This window comes from Symsagittifera roscoffensis, chromosome 4 (genome assembly GCF_963678635.1).
Source record: "Symsagittifera roscoffensis chromosome 4, txSymRosc1.1, whole genome shotgun sequence".
Lineage (NCBI taxonomy): Eukaryota > Metazoa > Xenacoelomorpha > Acoela > Convolutidae > Symsagittifera > Symsagittifera roscoffensis.
The window spans coordinates 52,324,658-52,343,783 of record NC_087065.1 but is presented as its reverse complement, the minus strand read 5'-3'; the positions used below and the strand labels follow the sequence as shown (position 1 = coordinate 52,343,783).

At 39.6% G+C, this 19,126-nt stretch overlaps 1 protein-coding gene across 3 annotated transcripts in view; it reads right to left on the bottom strand.

The window, feature by feature from the left end:
- Nucleotides 1-19,126, bottom strand: part of LOC134844494 (tyrosine-protein phosphatase non-receptor type 7-like) — a 35,715-nt gene that overhangs the window by 5,553 nt on the left and 11,036 nt on the right. Inside the window, exon 1 of one of the 3 annotated variants that reach the window (XM_063861199.1) lies at nucleotides 956-1,319. The exons of 1 other annotated variant lie outside the window; for it this stretch is intronic. The gene's annotated coding sequence lies outside the window, so the exon portion shown is untranslated. Of the gene's footprint in view, nucleotides 1-528; nucleotides 849-955; nucleotides 1,320-19,126 lie in introns of those variants that run through there. One more of the 3 variants, XM_063861198.1, reaches the window with a different exon arrangement.

Genomic DNA, 19,126 nt, shown 5'->3' with positions numbered 1-19,126 from the left:
TGAACATTCAAATAAATGCTGAAATCTTCACATATTCAACTCTTTTTTTTTTGTCTTTTCAAACTCCATTTTTTTGCTTGATGTTTCTTAGAACTAGCTGAAACGTTAAAGTCAAGTTTTTAAGGTTCAGTTTGGACATACAAAAACTGCCCGCAAAACACTTAGAAGCTCATTGACAGAGCTGGCATTGGAGCCACTTTTTGCCTGAAAAGCACTTTTATAATCAGACCCGTCAAAAAAAGGTGCTGACTCGCAGAGAAAAAATGAAAATATTCCACCAGTTATGTGCGTCTGCAGTAGATTTTCAGTCATTAAGACGTTGTTTTTTTCTTTCAAACAGGTGATTGCAATTGCATGCAAGTTACCAACTCCCAACCTCCCCCTCCCTAAAAAAAAACACTTCTGTTCATTTTTGGCCGAATAATTATCAAAATTATGAAAACCGAGCGAGGTGTATAAACCTTTATGAACCCCTCAATGGGGAGCTCAGGATGTGGATGTCGAAATTGATTCGATTGATCAGCTTACCTTTCCGCTTGTCAATGTGAAGAAGCTGCAACTTCTTTAGGTCGTCAAAATTGACGGCACCAGAAACTAGTTCTCTTTTGTATTTGTTCAAAAAAGATAATTTTCAGCCTGAATAAACAAAAAAGGGAACCACGAATGTTGGAAATAAACACATGAGAGCATATTTATTCAGACTTAGTCAGCAAATGCTTTTTTTTTCGAGCTCGACTCAAATGTTAAGCATGGTTACATCTGAATTAATTTTTCGAGTGATTATTAAGGATTCGTACTTAGTGTGCAGCATTCAAGAAACATCACCGCCAAATGGAAACACATCTTGAGTTAAGTTTCTCTTTGAAACTAAAACTAATCTAAGAACAAAAAGTCGGAAAAGAACACATTGTTTTTTTTCCATTTGTTTAGTTTAAAACACATCATTGACTCATACCCGAAATAGCACTTTCAGTCATGTTTCGAATCAGCAATCGGCTCTGTATTTGTCGTCCAACTGATCACGTACCATGGTAAATGGTATAACTTGTCCTTGCTTTTTCTCAGCTATATACCACATGTAGATAGCTGAGCTAACAATGGTAAAAACACAAAGCGCTTTAAAAAATTTAGACACGCTCGGCTAAAATATCCACTCGATTGGAATTGCAACGTAGTAAACTGAAACAGCTCTGAAATTTTTTGAATGGAAAAGATGAAATTTTATTTGACCGCTAAAATAGGAGCTTTTAGTAATTGGCTTAAGAAATGGCGTAAGCTCTTAGAATGCAATCTGCATCACTAAGCTCAATTTAAATGAATAATAGTAATCAATACCGTTTTGCGTCAAAAGAAATTTGTGAATAACACAAAAAATAAACTTGACTGCCTAGCTTCAAAGCCTATAAGATTGAGGACAGGCTTCAAAAACAGCTACGTCTAATAAGCGCTTACAATGACCGACATATGCCTTCGAAAAATAATTGTGAAGTCAAAACTTTTTTATTTAAAGACTTTTGATGCGTTATCATTAAGGGAGCAAAGTCTTAATGTGATTGTGATAAGAACAGAATACACGAAAAAAGGTGTTTCGATGCCTGAACATAACCAAAGAAAAAATATATAACTAGAATCAATACTAGGGGTATTTACTGTTAATCTCTCCATATCACAAAGAGAGCATATTTATTCAGACTTAGTCAGCAAATGCTCTTTCTGAACATTTTTGATGCCAAATTGAAATCAATAGCATCAAAATTACGCAAAATCACAGCTGGTAATTTCGAAATGGAATTCTTTAAACATTGCCGGCAAAATTATTATATTTAAAACTTGTTTCTGATAACTTTGCCGGCAATGTTTCGAAAAACACCAAAGCATAATTGTTTAGGCATAATATAAGGTATAATTGTTAAAAAAACTGATTTTAAAAAATTTAAAATTGATGCTAAGGTATCTCTATGTGATTTTAGTTTTAGGATTCCACCAAAAAGGGTTGTCTTGATACACGACAATAATCTCAACCAGAAAAAAAGGATAGCCAGTTTCTGTGCAAATAGTATTGATAACCGGTTGCTGCGCAAATAAATAAAAGCATAACCACGGTTGAACTGGAAGATTTTTTGTATGCATCAAAAAAAATAAGAACTTTGACAACTTTGAATACAATTAACTTTAAAAGAAAAACAAGACTGCTCGTATCAGGGCGAAGCCCTGAATATTCCGACTGCCTTTTAAGGTTTATGGAGCAGCAGTAAATGCATAAAAAAATCAAATGGAATAAAATAAAAAGAAAATTTTTTCTAAAATTTGAAATTTTTTGTGAAAATCATCCCCCCACACGCCATATAAAGTACAAAAAGAGAGATTTCGTTCCTTGTAACAAATCAATTATGTCAAATAAGCTTCGTTCAACCAATTTGGAACGATTTATAAGACGGATTAAATCTCCGCTTAAGCGTTAATAGCGCGAATTATATCGCGCGTTAATTGTTGTTGTTGTTGTTAGCCCACGCGGGTCGGGTTGGGCTCTTCTGTCTCCAGGTCAAGGAACTTAGCAACCTCTACCGGCCGAAGCCACAGGTCTGCTGGGGTGAGTGGGGAGGGGTTTTGGGAGCAGTTGAAAAGGTGACATGTTGTGTGGGGGGCAAGGGAACAGGTTGGGCAAAGGTGGGAGATGGAGCTGTCGAGGCGGGATAGGTAAGTGTTAAGGAGCCGGCTGTAGCCAGACCGGAGTTGGGAGAGCTTACAGCGCGTGGGACGTGGGAGAGATTTTTCAGAGGGGTCAATCTTTGGGGGAGGGATACAAATAACTTTAGACGGAGGGGTTTCGGCTAGGAACTTGGTTACAAGGGAGGTATGGTTGTCTTTTAAAATTGGTTTGTAGTAGTTAAAAATAAAAGTGGCGACTTCATCTCGGTCGTCCAGAACTAGAGGGTGGTTTGCGTAGACTGAAAAGTCGGTTAAAATTTTCTGGGTGTCTTCTTTGAAGCAGCTTATAATTGAGGGGCGAAGTAGACGGGGAGGAGGGGAATGTGAATGTATAAAATTAATGGGATGGTGGGAACGATAGGTAGAGATAAAAAATTGAGATGACAGAAGGGTATGGTGGTCTTTGACCGTTAGGATTTCAGATTCACTGTGCAGGTGGGCAGTGGAACTCATTAGATTTGATCCAGTAACAACGCGAAGGGATTGGTTTTGGGCAACCTGCAGGCAATTTATGGAGGTGTTACTTGATGCGTGGGACCATGCGGGGGCTGCATAGTCAAGTATGGGGCGAATTAAAGCTTTAAAAGTTAGGAGGAGGGTTTCTTTGGAGTGACCCCAGGTTGATCCTGCTAATGCCTTCAGGATTCCGATCCTGCGTCTGGCCTTTTCAGCGGATTGTTTGCAGTGAGTGGCAAAACAAAGTGTTGGATCAAATGTCACCCCTAAGATTGTTGGATTTTTGTTTAGGGGTAGCGCCTCGTTATTTAAAAGAACACTAGGTGTTTTATTAAATTCTTTGTTATAAGAGGAGAAAAGTGTAACTGATCCTTTAGAGGACGCGAAACTTAGTTTGCGTGAGGTGAAAAAATCGTAGAGCCTTTTTAGGTAGCTATTGATGGAATTTGAGGCGATATCAATATTGGAACTGCTTGCGAAGGGGTGGAAATCGTCTGCATACGAAACAAGGTTTACATTATCGGGAGGTGGCGGTGCATCATGGACATAAAAATTGAAGAGTGTGGGTGATAAAACAGAACCTTGGGGTACGCCACAGTCGATTATTCGATGGGGGGATGTGTGTTCACGGAATGAGGTGGCAGCTTGTCGACCATTAAGGTAATTACTTAGCCAGCGGACTAGACTTCTTGGGAGGGGAGTGTCATGAACGAGTTCCACAAGTGAGCGATGACACACCACGTCGAAAGCCTTAGATAAGTCAAGTGTGGCCAGTACCGTACGTTTAGGGGGGCGATTTTGGTTAAAACCGTCTGAAATGTAAAATTCGAGAGTGGAGAGAGCTGTGGTGGTGGAGTGAAAAGGGCGGAAGCCGTGTTGGTGTTTGGCGTTGGGGAGATGTTTGGTAAAGATGGGGTGAACGAGCCTCTCCAGAATTTTAACTGCTGGGCAGAGTAAGGATATAGGTCTGTAAGATGTTGATTGTTTAAGATCCTTATTGGGCTTTGGAAGCGGTGCAATTTTTGAATTTTTCCAAATTTGGGGGATAATGTTTTCGGACAAAGAGATATTAAAAAGGTATGTTAAGTATTGAGTAGCAAGTGGGCCGAGATGTTTAAGGTGTATATTACAAAGGCCGTCGGGACCTAGCGCTCGCGATGGTTTGCTGTCTGCAATGGCTTGTTTAGTATTTTCAGGGGTAAAAATTGGGCTGTCTGACAGCGGTAGTTTGGCAATTTTTCTTCTCGTTATACGAACGAGTTTGTCAGAGGCGTGGGGTCTGGCATTGGTGAATTGTTTGTTAAAAGAGCTGGTAATATCACGAGGTGAGTGTATGGGTTTAGAACCAAAAGTAATGGGGTGTCTTCCTGCCACGGACTTAGATCCATTTAAGGAGCGTACCACTTTCCAGAACTTTCTGGCACCAGTGCGGTAGTCGCAAGTCCGGAGGAATTCTCGCCATTTATTTTCTTTGTCCTTTGCTGTCTGTTTCATGAGTCTACAGTTCAGTTGGGATATGACTTCTGGGGGGAGATTTTGTTGTCGGCTGAAATCTCTTTCGGCGGCAAGGGCAGTGGACTCGGGGGAAAGAGAGGGAGTGAAGTGGCGAATACGGCCAGCGGGGATGTGGTGGCGTGCTGCCCTGAGCACCAGGTCCCTCAAGAATTTCTCTCCGGCGGCAACTCCGGAAGGTGGAACCGCTGAAAAGAAACCCTCCTCAATTTCCTCTGTGAATTTGATCCAATCTGCTTTTAAAAAATTTATAAAAGTCCTTTTAGGTGAAAAATTTATAAAATCATCCAAGGGTAGTTCTAGAAGAATGGGTAGGTGATCTGATCCTAGAGATTTAATTGGGGTCCATGATGTGGAGAGTAAGAACGATTGGGACGAGAGGGAAATATCTGGTGACGAGAGTTGGTTTTCTGAGTTAAAAGGGACTCTGGTTTGTGTGTCATCATTTAATGGTGCAAAGGTGGATTCGGTTATTTCTTTGCTAAGTACAGAGCCGCGTTGATCTTCCTCGATGTTGGAGTTCCATAGTTGTGAATGTGCGTTGGCATCCCCGAGTACTAAGGCGTCCCCAGGTTCAAGTAGTTCGGCAAGGGACGCAGAGTAACCAGGGGGACAGCTCGAGCGAGGGGGGATGTAGAAATTATAAATACGAAGCTTGGATGAACTGGCTACCACTGATATGCCCATAGCCTCTAGTGTTCCATCGTTGTTAATATTTATTTCTTCGTATTGTATCGACTCATGTATGGCTATGAGGAGACCGCCCCCTTCTTTTTCTCGATCTTTTCTAATTAAAGTGTAGTGTGAGCCTAGTGAGGGGTTTCGAGATTTCTTTCTTAATTTAGTTTCTTGGAAGACAGCAATATGAATTTGATTTTGAGATAAGAAAGCAGCAATTTCGGGTGCTTTTCCGGAGATACCGTTGCAATTAAATTGAAGGATTTTTAAAAGGCCTTTGGCGGGGTGTGGTGAACTATTTACATTATTAACAGCAGTATGATTAAAATGGTTGTTTGTACTTGAGTTATTTACACTATTTACACGATTACGATTTGCGCGATTTTGGGAGGAGGAATTTTTATTCGAGGAGGTGGGAAGGGTGGGAGGGGGAGGGGGGTTAGGGAGGTGGGGTTGGGGGCGGTTAGGGAAGTTGAACAAGTTTGGGAGTTGGGGGTGGTCAAGTTAGAGGACCTGGTGCCTGGGGGAGGTAAAATGTAGGTAGAGGTACAGGTAGGGCAATAGTAGTCAGGGTGGTGTTGGTTAAGGTGGGTAAGACCACTACATTTAAGGTGAATGTAACCACAGATGTGGCACCAGACACTGGGCTGGGTGCGTTTGATGCGGAAAGAGCAAGGGGAGCAAAAGTAAGGCCCTGGACCAGGGTTTGGATTAATGCCGGAGCGGAGTAGTAGTATAAGGATGAGCAGACGGAGCAGCCTGGCCGGCTTCAGACGCTCCGTAACCGAAAACCCGGAGACTTCTGAGCTTCTCCCGACCCAATGTGAGGGGGGGCTTGACGCCATTTGCATCTTGGTGGGGCCCAAGATGTCGGATCCACCACTGGAAGGCGGCGTCGTCTGGATCCTCGCGCGTTAATTGTCCCAAATTGGTCAAAATGGCCAAAATGGCAATCTTTAAACCCTCATAACTCTACGAAAAATGATCACAGGTGAAATATCTTTTCAAATTTAAGCTCAGGACAACAATACTTTTTGAATGATATAAAAAAATTCCGTCAAAAATGGCTAGTTAAAAAGTCGAAATTTGTCTGAAGAAAAAAAAACCCACCCCGAGCACAAATATTCCGTTACTTGCGTATCGGAAGTCGGAACAATAACAATAGCTTGTAAAGTACGCGTGGTCACAGAAAAATGTACAATAGTTTATTGCAAAATTATATTAATAAATAGGAGCCATAAGTGAGGGGTACGCCCTAACCCCCCAATCATTACTACTGTTTTTTTAAAGATTAAGTAAAAAGATTTTAGCAATACAATTGAGAGGAAAAATTTGCAACATCAGAGACTACTCTTGCAGCACCCAGCTATAGGATTGTGAAACTCCAATTTTTAGAAATTTTTAATCTATTTTTTACCAATTATAAAATAATAAAAATGTCACATATCGGAAAATAACAGGATTCGAGCAATCACACTTGGAGGCAAGATTTACAGCCCCTAAGAATACCCTGAAAGCGCACAAATACAGGAACCTTGCGAATTTCAAATTCTGTGAAAACTTTGAAGCCAAAATTCTCTGATCACTTTGGAAAAAATAACAAAAATTGTCTCGTAAACTCAAAGATTTGGGTATTCATATTTAGAGGCCAAATTCGTAAGCCTTGGGCGAAACCCTGACATCATCGCACTAATGGACTGATAATTTCAAACTTGGTGAATTGAACACATAATTCGAACAGAAAAATCAAAAAAATTCTTAAGCCTCACATTAAACGGTAGAGCTTCAACGTAAATAAATTCTTTCGTTAATAATGCAAAAACAAAACATTGAAAAACTTAACCATGGTGAGATAGTGATATAAGAGTGAGATTGACGTGATTTAAATATATAACAGAGAATAGACTTAAAACTACTTTCGAAAAATTGTGTGCACCAAAATTTTTTAAAATTCTTCTTTATTGTCAAGGAAACGCTAAATGAAGCTTACAAAACTAGTTTTCAGTTAGAAAAAAATTAAATTTTTTTAGCCTAAATGGCCAAAATTCACGAAAAGAGCGTCACTTGATAGCTTTACTCCCTCAAAAAAACTTCGGCGGTGCAAAATTGGAACTACTAGATTAATATCTAAAAAATTATGCAAAATTATCCCATATTTTTACTCTAAACAAGCAATTATGCGTGGAAAATTTTCAAAATATTGTGTTTGAGTTTATTGGTTAATGGATATTTTTTCCCCGACATCCACAAAAAGTGCTTGATTATTTGTTCAGGTGATTTTTACCCGAAAACAGGAAATGGCAGGGGCGTATTGTTTGTCGCCCATTTTAGGTCGACCAAATTGATTTTCAGAGCACTCCCAAAGCACTAAAAAGACCCTGTTTTGGCTAAACGTTTTGCGTTGAAAAACAGGCCTTAAAAACGAATTTCAAGGCTTAGTTTGAAAAATTGTGACCAAAAATAGCAAATTTTCGGCGCGCGCTCCCCCTTCAAAATTATTATATAAGGTCTAGCATAGAAAAAATTAGGGTCAGCCCGCCAAAAATCGAGGCCTTAAGTCTTAAGATAGCACGAACCTTTTACCCTTTTAGTTGTCAGGGGGTCAAATACGTGAGAGGGGAGAAGCGCCGGCCACCCTCCACCTCCCCCCTAAATCCGTCACTGGCTCCTGGCAAAACAACTGGCAAATGACGAAAAAACCAGCAAACCACCAAAAAGTATCAAACGTTTTTGTTTCGATCATCTATCATAGTTTTTCATGCTTCAAGCTCATTAGATTTAACAACAGAATTGCCATTTTTTTAAGTATATTTTTGATGCGTTTAACACTTGATCAAAAATATATTTGCATTTAAAAACAGTTACTCTGCAAAGTTCCAGGGCATTCTAGCAACGAGATTTCATTTGGTTGTAAATGTGGTAAGTTTTACAGTGAATGGAATCTACATTGCAAACAATTTATTATTTTGATTTATTTTGAGTGAATTTTGAGTGAGTATATAAGTTCGTCAAAAATAGGGCTTCAAACTCCATCATACTCAGCAGCAAATCCTTATAGATCCCATAATCTTCAAAACATAACGACATAGGAAACTTAAAGAAAAAGCGGCTCAAACGTGAGATCGATTAGCCAATGTATCAGGAACCTAGGGTTTCTTTTGTTAAAACCCCTTCAAAAAGTCTTTTATAAACAAAAGCCCTGAAAAACCCTGATTGATTGAAAAACAAAACCCCCATATTACGGAGATAACAAGTATATATCCTTCAGCTGTAACTCAGAATTGTAATTTAACTTGTAGAAAACAGAACCTTTTGGACGAACCGAGAAAATGACTGCGATAGGTAAGAATAATATTAACATAACGAAAACACCAAGATAATAGCAACATTATAATATGGCGACAAACATGGTCACCTTTCTTCTGCAAAAATCTTAGCCGAAAAACTTTCCTAGCACATGGAATCCACAGGCTTATTCCACTTATCTGACGTTCAACATTTGAAAAACGGATGTTACATCACCTTTACTTCAAACACCCAACAACGCAGCATCAAAATTTTACCAGAAGACAAAGACAATCACAACATCAATGGACTCATTAAAAAATTCAACGCAGTGTCATGTGGACTTCCGCCCCCTTCTTGATTAAGTACCGAAATATCATAAGGCGACAAGGTTAAATTGCTGGGATCAACTTTCACATTCAATGGAACAAGCAACCAATGACTTATCCACATTTCTTTCATCACCATAAGCTATCACAACCGAAACCGGAGTTCTCATTTATCACGGAGATAGCTCCCTTGAAGCATAAGTTCCTCATTTATTCACTATAGCTTGACTCGACGCATTATCTCCTCGAAATCTCCGAATTCGAGGCCATCAATGCGATAAGCCACATCGTCCTAACAAAAATTCAGAGCGACCAGAACCACATCATCTCCCTTTGCGAAGATGATGATGCTCTTCCAAAAACTAACCAAAAATACCAATATGTTGTCATAAGATAAAGTATTTAACCAATACAACTGCTAAATCAACAGCCGTATAGCAGAGCTACAAGTAATTGATCGAAGACCTGAAGATATCAAAATCAAAAGCTCATTTCGAGAGTATTTTTAAACAGCCGCCTTAACTGTCATCAGTTTATCACCTTTATGCACTTTCTTTACATATTATCAGATAAGCCTTAACCAGCTCACCATAACCAGCAAATCACTCAAACTTATACCGCCACACTGTTCTGAACATTCAAAAAAACGCCAAACAAAATGCACCAGTTGTGAGAACAGCGACTCTTACTTTAAAACTCATTAGCACCAATTACCATCAATGGCTGATCTAAACCCACCTCAAGATTCACTTAAGAGATTCTCGGGACACCCTAATGAAAACTGGAGCCAATTCGAAGGACTTCTTCGCGCAAGTATAATTGTTGCCAGCATACCAGAAGCACAAAATCAGCCAGTTCATTATTTAAATCTCCATCTAGATGGAAAAGCGCTTAATTTCGATTCGAATCTTGTTCAAGCTGCGCGAAATGATCTCGAACAAGCTTTGGAGCAATTGCGAAATCGATACGCAGGGCCTGACCAAATCCGAGAAAATGACTTTGAATTGCAAAACAGAGTTTTCAAATCCGAAAATGAAGAAGCACTTGATTATCTAACTGATTTGAATCGTCTAGCAAGCTTGACTATTTTAGATAACGGCGACGCAGGAACAATCCGAGCAGATGAGCGAAACAGGCGAGTAAGAGAGCAATTCATGGGCGGAATGTCCTTCAAGTACAAGAAGGTTTTGCAATCTCAGCCATTGAAACTAATGCCAGCAAATACAATCAGGACAACGGAATTTGGCATATATCTGCAAATTCATCAAATACAAAGTACGCAGAGAGCAGTCAAAAGTTAGCAGTCGACTCATATTTAAACGATAGATATAATGTCGATCACGGCATCGAATAAAACGAAGAATATTACACCGATCATAAAGACGAATACGAACCACCGAATTTAGTTGACCAGGCGGATTATTATGACTGATTACTGTCAAGATAGGCAGGAAGACATTTCTGGATCTGAAGACCAGGAATCAAGTCAAATCTCTGACCAGGAACTACCTCAGACTGTCAACGACAGGCCAGGCTGCACAAACACAAGCCCGCTGTTTTGCAAATTATGCACCAGCGAGACTCATCTCAGAAAATAATGTACAAGATATCTGTCCTACCTCGACTGAGAATATTAAAAAAGCATGATTCCCCTTTTCTACTAAAGCTAATCTTATCTTCAATTCAATACTATGAATAACTTTGTACTGGTCATCCGACAACAGTATCGAGACACAGCTATAATCTTCAAATTCTGGCCTTTTGGATATACGAAATCAAACAAACATCACTTGTGAAAGAATCTTCTTATCAATTTTCAAATAAAGTGCAGAGTCACGTATCGGCTCTACGAAGAAAATTAAAAAGCGCAGTCACAAATCGGCTCTACGAAGGAAACTAGAGAGCAATGACTTTCATCCCGATCCTAATAATGGCATAGGATACGAGTTTAACTCTTTAGGAAAACCTTAGCTTTTGAAGCAATTATAATTATTTGACGATACCAAAAAACGCTAGCAAAATCAAGTGGGGCCCACATAAATCGATGCGCTATTATCAAATTCAGAGGACTAACTTCGGTGCGACAAACTAACAGGAAAAGTTAATTGTGTTACTGCGGCTTCATTTGGTCAAAATTTACCTTTGAATAGAATGCCCACGACATCAGCCTCTTTCTCTGTTTTAAAATTTCAAAGCAAGCTATTTGAATTGTTGCGGTCTCATCTGGCCCCTAAATTACCGTTGAATTGAATTACCACAACTTCGACTTAACACTGTTACAGACATTTAGTAACCTATTTCGTCATTAATGATAGCATCTCCTTAGTTCAATAAGCAGATTTTCAGCGCGAAGTTCTCAAATAATCAGCCTATTCTCGAAAAATTGTTCGCCTCTTAAGGTATCAGCCGTTTCAGAAGATCAGTTTTTCAAATACCCAGTGCATTAACCTTCCGATAAAACCGAATTCTCAGACTAAATATACAACAATCGAAGCTACATCGAAGTTACCTTTTGACCCGAAACTATTTTTCTATCAACTATGTCGTTTGATACAGTTACGCTTGAACCAAACAAAAATGCACGCCATGAAATTTTCTACGCAAATATATCCGGAGTTTGGAACAAATTCCCGATAGAGAAACTCAGGAATTACCGCGAAAAGTGCCAAAACAACCATAGCCAAAACAGCCAAACAACAGCCAAAACAACCATGGTATAGCCATCTACCTGATCAAGGACACCAAATATCAGAGTATAGAGGACAACCAATGCACAGCTTCCGGTTTGGTATTTCCTGATGATCAATTCTCCATCCTTATTTTACTACTTAGACTAATTGCGGATCATACCTTATGTCACTAACCTTTCCACTAACAGTCTATTCGTTGGTTTCCTGAACAGCGACATGTCCCAAACAGACCTTATAAACTCCATCCGTGATGACTACGACAAGGCTCTTGAAGATCTGGAAACCCCAATGTCATACCTCAGCGAGTTCGAAATCATGAATTACTAAGCCAATGGACAAAATGAACGAAGTTTTCACGTTTGAAGTTAACGACCATCAATACCATGTACACCCATCCACTTCCCTCTAGACCACTACGTCCACATCGACTTTAACATCAAATTGGACACCTTATCTGATTCTTCATTGCTACCTTGCGGAACAATCACAGTGCGCCACGAAGAGACATTTTGCCAACACATGGCCCAAAAGACAGCCCAATTCATCACTTCATTCTGCACGACATCGAAGAAAACATCGGTGGCGATTTCGAGCTACACGACAGCTAGGTCGCTGTATTTAACTCTCTTTACCTATCCCCATCAAAAAAAATTGGGCTCCTCTTCATGTAGCGCTAAGACCCTTCATTAGTACACTTATTTCCTGCTCATTCTCTTATTCAATTCATGAACAGCTATAAAAAAAAATCGACAAAAATTAGTCTTCTGCCTGAGCAAAAATGCTGCTCTGAATCAGTGCCTAGAAATTTCGGAAGGGTTTACCCCTATGGCTAGATTCTACAAGCCACTTCATCCTCATTGATTAATTTCGACAAACTTCTTTTACGCCCCTACGTCTCACGAAACGAGCCAGAAAAAAACTGGGACTCCAAAATCTAATTCTGCTAGTCTTCGATGTCATACTGGCCCGTTAGACCATCTCCAATACATAAAAATAACTAAAAAGATCATAAGACTGCACTCTTCTACACCTCTTATACTTCAACCTTCTTTCTTCACCTTTTATGACTAAATTTACTTATTCATACGGTTTTCCTTAAAATTACATTACTACAACAGCAAATCACGCGGCCACTTCCACAGCGTTTTCATTACTTGCAAGCACAGAACTTAATTTATATCCCAAAAATTTCAAATTAGAAACAATGTAAGTAACTAATCTGGAAAACAACCTACCCGAAGGTTTAACAAAATAAGTAACTAATCAACACAAAAATTTCAAACTTGAAACAATATAAGTAACTAATCTGGAAAGCAACCTACCCGAAGGTTTAACAAAAATCAATCCAACTGATCATTTTGGTGAGGGGGGTCGACTTAGCACACTCAACACCAGCTGTTCAGAAAAAAGCACTTTCGCTACACTGCAACAACCCCAGCCCAACGAGACAGCCAACAAACCACCATTAAAAAACCACCCGGTTGCGCAAGAACCTATCAACTATTTGAAAAAAACGAAATCAATCATTTTTTGAGCAGAGAGACTCATCTAAAACGCCTATTTCTATGAAAACAGATATATGCAAATCAGGGCAACGCGATCGATAAAATACACAAGCCCCACCAACTAAACTTGTTTTTTGCCCAAAAATGACTGTTGAACTTAGCACTAATGACTCATCGCGCATAGCACTAACTGAGGACAAGAAAATTTTCAAAACTCACTCAGAATTGAGCGAAGACTCACACTCAGACCAGCTGGACAAAGAATTCAAAACGGCTTGCCCACAGGACAAACTAACTTATTCTCTCAATCACCTGGCCCGACAAACAGATTGGAAGGTTACAAAGGCAACAACAAAATCTCTTGAACAAGCTCACACACACCTCGTGAGCGAAACCAAAAAAAAATTCTGCGCCCGGCTCAATAAACACTGAAACTACCTGCTTGACCCATCTTTGGCAGCCTGAAGCGAATGCGTGAAACATACAGCAGATTGATTCGCGAACAGCCAATGCCTTCACGTAATCCACAGTATCAGATGATCCCTTTTCTTAATCACGTCTCTCAGCCATAATTTTGCAAACTCGCAATAATTTCTCTCAAAAGTTCCTGAGCTCTTCCTCGGCGCACACCGAACGCGAATTTCTGCAACACTTCGTCTTCACTGCCATCTTTAAAACGGCAAGCTTCCCAACCAGTAACTAGAGCAGTAAAACTAGTAGGCGAAGTCATTGACCCCGTTATGTTCCGTTCAGTTAACTGTGCGGAGAAATATCTTGGTTTTTCTTGTTTGTATTCAAGTTTTTGGGCAAAAGACTATTAATTGATAAATACTTGTTTGCACTCGACACACCGTGTAACTCTTTCAAAAACCCGGGACGGAAAGTGAGAAAATTCTCCGACTCAACAGATAAAGGCGCAATGGGCTATCAGTTTTCACGAACAAGCTCACCCCGCCCCTCACTTATTAACTGTACCCGCAAGGAAGACCAATCCTTTACTCCCTTGCCGCCGACAGAATTCACTGTCTTCTACACCAATTCCAGCGACCGCGACCTGTCGAAGAATTCGACAAGGAACTTCTCGATCTGCAAATTACCTGTGCCGCCGGACACACTGAACAGAAAAAAATATCAAAAGCCCATCGGAACCATCAACCGAACACCTCGCTTATCACATCCCATGAAGGCCCAAATCGAATTGAATTATATCTTTTCACAAAACTCAAGATGCAATTTCCAAAAGTTTATCTCCGTCACATCGCCATTCTAATGAACGACTCACTAGCCTTTCGCGTCGGGTGTACTACTCACCACATGGCTTGATGGCGGATGTGGGTTTCTTCACATACAGTTATCTTACTGCGCCGCAGACCCTCAGAAATTAGGCCTTTCCGCGCGCGAGCACTAAAACAGCGGATTTTATCAGTATATTGCTGGCAAGGGAAGCCTCAATGGACTCCAGCTCCAGATCAACGACGGAAAGACGGCGGCCCGACTCTAAACGATAACGTGAGCGCTATGACAGCGAGGAATAACGAGAGAAAGAACAAAAAAAGAGAAAAATTTAGATAAGATAACTCTTTTGATGTGCATTTACAAATTTATATTGCATGCCACAATTGTAACCTTAACATTTGTTATTCAGTCCCACAAAATAGAGCTAGCTAAAACTAAGCAGGCCAGGAAAAAGCGTAAATTGCATTCAACTATTAGTTAGATCAATATATCTCTCAAGGCCGAGCGTCTAAGACTTTTGTCCCACACAATAAACACCAAGGCTCGATTCCCGCGAGAAACCTTGTCCATTTTCCATACACGAAAAACACTTTGTAAAAAACAGGCACAAAAAACAAGACATTTTGCAATAATAATTTTTGGGAAATGCTCAGGGCTCTCCCCGTAGCCTAGTTGATAGTGCACGCGCCCAACACGACATAGACCCCGGTTCGAATCCAAAACAAGGCGGCTTTTATTTTTTCAAAAGTCGCGGAGTATCAGGAATCTAGGGTTCCTTTTGTTAAAATCCGTTCAAAAAGTCTTTTATAAAAAAATCTCTTGAAGAAGCCCTTAATGGTTGCAAAATATCACCACCATATTACGGAGTTAACAAATAAATATCCTTAATCTTCAACTCAGAACTGTAATTTACCTTGCAGAAAACAGAACGTTTTGGAGGAACCGAGAAAAAAGACTGGTATAAATAAGAGTTCGTCCCTAACAACATAACAATAACACCAAGATAATAGCAACATTATCATACAATGTTTTAACACTTGTTGCTCCTTTCCAACACAAGGATTTAACGTTCGTTCTTAAATTCCTCATTAGATTTGACTGCTCTTACAATAGATATAGATCGTGGGTGGAATCTAGAGACAACTGCAAAATCCTCAGATTGAGATCAAATAGTGAAAAATTGAGTTGAAGCTTTTAGATGAATGGAATGAACTAAAAAGGTCACTGGATTCCACTAACAAATCTAGTGATAATGTTCAAGCAATTTGATATTCTCAGCCCAATTCATCAACGGCAAGTGTGATGTAAAATTTGAGCATTTAGAATTGGTTCCGTTTTAAGGACTAGTTCAGGACTAAATTTTTTCGCATTAAAGGCTGGTAGAAGAGTTCTGGATTTAGGCCTAGCTGAGAACTTAGGACTCTGATAATTGTTCTGACCACTCTCATAGAGTGCGAAGGAACTCTGGACTAGGGTCCGTATTTAAATTTTTTTCCAGCCAATGATGACTACATCAAGGAAAGCTAGTACAGGTAAGGCGAAGTACCATATTTACTCCCTTGGTATTCTATTTTAAAAAAAGTTGTCGCAGTTTCAAGAAACAGAGGTCGGATTTTTTTTGTTTGACAGATTAAACTATAGGGTAACTAAGCTTGAGTAGAAGGTAAATAAACGAAGTATCATATTAACTCCCTTGGTATTCTATTTTTAAAAACGTCGTCTCAGTTTCAAGAAGAAGAGGTCGGAATTTTTTGTTTGACAGACTAAACTTGAGGGTAAAGAGATTGATGAACGTGAAAACTGTTTATAGTGACCTTATATCACTAACCTTTCCACCAACTTCTCCTAGACTATTTAAAAAAACTAAAACTACAACAAAAAACAACAACAAAAACATGTTTTCACAATACAAACAAAAACTAAATTTTTTGTGGCCCACTCAGTGAGCAAACCTCGAGGAAATCAGGCAGATCTGGTTGAAGTTTGGTGCTTTAGAAACCTTGCTGTCTTTTGCGAAAGAATCTGAAATAACAAATACGTTTAGTTATTAGAAATAAAATAACCACTAGTCATCCGAACAATATAGACCAATATCATCTTTCAACATCCGAACAATATCTTTCACTTGTAGAAATTTTCCTTATACAAAATAGTTATACAGCCCCAAAAAATTTTGCCTAGCCATGGACATGGATTTTACTCTCGATTATAAAAACTCTTCTTGAAGTAGATGGCTAACTCTCCAGATTATCTAGAATCTACATTTTTCCGGACCAATCAAAGTTAAACATTTGCTGCACCCAAATCACTGGCTTCCACAACGAATAAACTTTTACTGTACACATGAACAACCTGGCTCCTCTGCGATTATCAACTCCTTTCTTAGCCAATTAGACACCATTGGTGTAAAATTACCCCCACCCAATTAAACCACTTAACAAATTGTTATAATGGTATTTAGACCATACTGACGTCAATTCAAAAGAACCTCAGGAGATCCATGATTTTTCAAATTCAGCAAACTTAAGGACACCTATTACCAGCCCGTAGTATTACACTTTACCAAAACTGTTCGAGATTACAACGGCGTACAATCCGTCGATGGCTTTTTTGATAACTACATCATCCTTGACGACTTAACCATCAGTCTATTCGTTGGTTTCCTGAACAGCGACATGTCCCAAACAGACCTTATAAACTCCATCCTTGATGACTACGACAAGGCTATTGAAGATCTGGAAACCCCAATGTCATACCTCGGCGAGTTCGAAAACAGGAATTACTAAGCCAATGGACACACTGAACGAAGTTTTCCCGTTTGAAGTTAACGATTATCAATACCATCTACACCCATCCGCTTCCCTCTAGACCACTACGTCCACATCGACTTTAACATCAAATAGGACACCTTCTCTGAATCTTCATTGCTACCTTGCGGAACAATCACAGTGCGCCACGAAGAGATTTTTTGCCAACCGTGGCCCAAACGACAGCCCAATTCATCACTTCATTCTGCACGACATCGACGAAAACATCGGTGGCGATTTCGAGCTACACGACAGCTAGGTCGCTGTATTTAACTCTCTTTACCTATCCCCATCAAAAAAAATTTGGGCTACTCTTCATGTAGCGCTAAGACTCTTCATTACTACACTTATTTTCTGCTCATTCTCTTACTCTTATTCAATTCATGAACAGCTATAAAGAAATTGACAAAAATTAGTCTTCTGCCTGAGCAAAAATGCTGCTCTGAATCAGTGCCTACAAATTTCGGAAGGGTTTACCCCTATGGCTAGATTCTACAAGCCACTTTATTATAATTGATTAATTTCGACAAACTTCAGTTACGCCCCTTCGTCTCAAGAAACGAGCCAGAAAAAAACTGGGGCTCCAAAATCTAATTCTGCTAGTCTTCGATGTCATATTATTCCGTTAGACCATCTCCAATACATAAAAATAACTAAAAAGATCATAAGACTGCACTCTTCTACACCTCTTACACTTCAACCTTCTTTCTTCACCTTTTATGACTAAATTTACTTATTCATACGGTTTTCCTTAAAATTACATTACTAAAACAGCAACTCACGCGGCACTTCCACAGCGTTTTCATTACTTGCAAGCACAGAACTTAATTTATATCCCAAAAACTGGCGAAAACCGCGGTTTTGCCAAAAAAAGCCTTTTTAGCGCTACTCAAACGAAGCTAAGTAAACACAAAATTTCAAACTTGAAACAAAATAAGTTACTAATCTGGAAAACAACCTACACAAAGGTTTAAAAAAAATAAATCTAACTGATCATTTTGGTGAGGGGTCGACTTAGCACCAGCTGTTCAGAAAAAAGCACTTTCACAACACTGCAACAACCCCAGCCCAACGAGACAGTCAACAAACCACAACCACCATTCAAAAACCACCCGATCGCGCAATAACCTATCAACTATTAGAAGAACAAAACTAAATCAATCATTTTTTGAGCAGAGAGACTCATCTAAAACGCCTATTTCTATGAAAACAGAAATGTGCAAATCAGGGCAACGCGATCGATAAAACACACAATTCCCACCAACTAATCTTGTTTTTTGCCCAAAATGACTGTTGAACTTAGCACTAATGACTCACCGCGCATAGCACTAACCGAGGACAATAAAACTTTCAAAACTCACTCAGAATTGAGCGAAGACTCACACTCAGACCAGCTGGACAAAGAATTCAAAACGGCTTGCCCACAGGACAAATTAACTTATTCTCTCCACCTGGCCCGACAAACAGATTGGAATGTTACAAAGGCAACAACATAATCTCTTGAACAAGCTCACACACACCTCGTGAGCGAAACCAAAAAAAAAATGCTGCGCCCGACTAAATAAACACTGAAGCTATCTGCTTGACCCACCTTTGACAGCCTGAAGCGAATGCTTGAAACATACAGCAGATTCGTGAACAGCCAATGCCTTCACGTAATCCACAGTATCAGATGATCCCTTTTCTTAATCACGTCTCCCAGCCATAATTTTGCAAACTCGCAATAATTTCGCTCAAAAGTTCCTGAGCTCTTCCACGGCGCACACCGAACGCGAATTTCTGCAACACTTCGTCTCCACTGCGATCTTCAAACCGGCAAGCTTCCCAACCAGTAACTAGAGCAGTAAAACTAGTAGGCGAAGTCATTGACCCCTTTATGCTCCGTTCAGTTAACTGTGCGGAGAAATTTCTTGGTATTT